The sequence below is a fragment of the Carlito syrichta genome, unplaced genomic scaffold (assembly GCF_000164805.1).
Source record: "Carlito syrichta isolate Samal-C Ts95f unplaced genomic scaffold, Tarsius_syrichta-2.0.1 Scaffold142902, whole genome shotgun sequence".
In the NCBI taxonomy this organism is placed as follows: Eukaryota; Metazoa; Chordata; class Mammalia; order Primates; family Tarsiidae; genus Carlito; species Carlito syrichta.
In genome coordinates, this window is record NW_007086998.1 from 111,467 (window position 1) to 114,497 (window position 3,031).

The window sequence follows — 3,031 nt, forward strand, 5'->3', positions numbered from 1 at the left end:
TAGCCAGGTGTGATAGCACACGCCTGTAGTTCCAGCTACTTGGAAGGCTGAGGCGGAAGGATCACCGGAGCCCAGCAGCCACGGCACTGCAGCCTAGGCAACAGAATAAGATTCCAACTCAAAAAAAAAAAAGTTTCATTATTTGCTAGACTCTGGGGGTTTTCTTGTTTTGTTTTTGAGTCATAGTCTCATTCTGTCACCCAGGCTGGAGGGCAGTGGCATGATCTTGGCTCACTGCAGGGTTCAGGTGATCTTCCTGCCTCAGCCTCCAGAGTAGAGGGACTACAGGTGTGCTCCACCACACCCAGCTGATTTTTCTTCTTTTTTGTGGATATGAGGTCTTGCTATGGTGCCAGGCTAGTCTCAAACTCCAGCCCAATGATCTTCCCACCTCAGCCTCCCAAATTCTGTGTTTTACGTACTTTTCAGAATATGTTTCAAAAGTTTTATTCAAACATTAAGCAAAGGTGGGGCACAGTGGCTCAGGCCTATAATCCCAGCACTCTGGGAGGTCAAGACAGACTGAGTCTAGGAGTTCGAGCCCAGCCTGGGCAACTTAACAAAACCCCATCTCTAAATAAATAAACAAATAAATACTGTAAAACATTTTTTCTTTTTTGAGTCGCCCAGGCTACAGTGCAGTAGCATACTCATGGCCACCCCAGCGTCGACATGCTGGGCTCCGGCAGTCCTTCTGCCTCAGCCTTTCAAGTAGTTGGAACCATAGGCTCATGCTACCACGCCTGGTTAATTTTTTTTTTTTTTTAATTGTAGAGACAAGTTCTCGCCAAGTTGCCCGGGTTGGTCTCAAACCCCCGGGCTCAGGCAATCCTCTCGCCGTGGCCTCTCAAAGTGCTGGGACTATAGGCTGAGCCACCGAGTCTAGCCTATTTTAAATTAAAAAAAATAAAAAAGAGTTCAGCAAAATCAGCCAGGCACAGTGGCTCCCAACTATAATCCTAGTGATTTGGGAGGCCAGTGGAAGAATCACCTGAGGCCAGGAGTTCAAGTCCAGCCTGGCCAACATAGGAAGACCCTGTCTCTATAAAAATAAAAATAAATAAAAATTTTTAAAAAACCCGAAACCTCAGGACCTGCCCAAAAACAACCCCCTCCAAGAAAGGACCTGTTCACCACTCAGGCATCCAAAGAAATTGCAGGATTCACAAATCAACTGGTAAGATGCCTGGGATGACTCCAGTAAGCCCAACACTTTGGGAGGCCGAGGCGAGAGGACTGCCTGAGTCCAGAGGTTCGAGACAAGCCTGAGCAACATGGCGAGACCTCATCTCTATAATAAATCAAAGACTAAGCCAGGCGTAGTAGCACATACTGTGGTTCCAGCTACCGGGAAGGCTGAGGCAGAAGGGTCGCCTCTACGTGAGCGTGCCACTGTAGTCCAGCCTGGGTGACACAGTGGGATTCCTACTCAAAAAAAAAAGGCTGGGCGCAGTGGTTCACACCTGTAATCCTCTTGCCTCTGGGAGGCAGAGGCAAGAGGATTGCCTGAGTTCAGGAGTTTGATACCAGCCTGAGCAAAATGGCAAGAACTCATCTCTACAATAAATCAAAAAATCAGCCGGGCTTGGTGGCACTTGCCTGTGGTTCCAGGTACTTGGAAGGCTGAAGTGGAAAGATCACCTGAGCCCAGCAGGCCAAGGCTGCAGTGGCCATGAGTCTGCCACTCACTGCAGCCTGGGCTATAGAGTGACACTCCAACTCAAAAAAAAAAAAAAAAGTCGAGCCCACTCCTTGGAAATAGCAGTGGTCCTAGGCAACTGTATTTTATAGTCAGCAATAACTTCAAAATCTGACCCCCCATTATGGAATCTGACTGCGTAACCTTGTGAATACAGTTTTTTTAAAAAACGACTAAATTGTACACTTTTAAAATTTTTTTTGAGACAGCTCTCCCTGTATTACCCAGGCTGATCTTGAACTCCTGGCCTCAAGCCACCCTCCCACCTCAGCCTCCCAAAGTGCTGGGATTACAGGCATGAGCCACCACACCCAACCTGAATTGTACAATTCAGAAGTGTGAATTTTGCCAGAATGGGTGGTAATCCCAGCACTATGGGAGATCAAGACAGGAGGGCTGCTTGAGCCCAGGAGTTCAAGACCAACCTAGGCAACACAGGGAGACCCCATCTCTACAAAAAGAAATATTTTAAATTAGCTAGGCATGGTGGCACCATACTGTAGTCCCAGTTACTCGGGAGGGAGGCCAAGGTAGCAAGATCACCTGAGCCCAAGAGGTTTAGGCTGTACCAATGAATTCCAGTCTGGGTGACAGAGTGAGGCCGTGAGTCAAAAAAAAAAAAGCGAACATTGTGGCATGTGAATTACATCCTACCCAAATAATCAATAATGTGACCATCCCAGAAAACAAAGGATGCTGATCTCCACATTCAGGGCAGAACTAGACTCCCCTCTCTCCTCCCACCCAAGAGATACCCATGATGCAACAAGAGGCAGGCCTCGCTGGCCAGGTCCCTCACATGTGCTTCAAGGAACAGCGGGAAGATACTAGACCAAGGTACCAGATCCCTCCCTGCCCCCCAAGCACATGCAACTAACTGGAATCTGCTCATACCGCTAGGCTACCCCAGACTTCCTCCAGGAGCTTGAGCTATCTGTCCTTCAGTCCTATCACGCATGGGCAGTAGGGCCACACACCCTTCCCTGCCAATCAAGTAGCCACTGGCGCCACTTCAGGGTCAAATTCGCTTTTTGTCCCCCTTCCCCCACAATAAAATGTAAGCAGGGACAGGATTTCACAGTCCCTAGAACTGACACGTGGCAGGCACTCCAGCAGCCTCTGGCCATCTCCACATACCCATGTCCCATCCACTGTGAGGAAAACGCTTGAAACTCCACTCCTGTTCTCGAGAACCCAGGCAAGCTCCTAAAACTCGGAAGCGCGCCCAAGTCTGAGCCCTGGAAGATGACAGATACCAACCCAGGTATATATCCAGGTTGGCAGGAAGCAACAAGAGGGAAGCCACTACTCTGAGGCCAGCCCCCCCCCCCC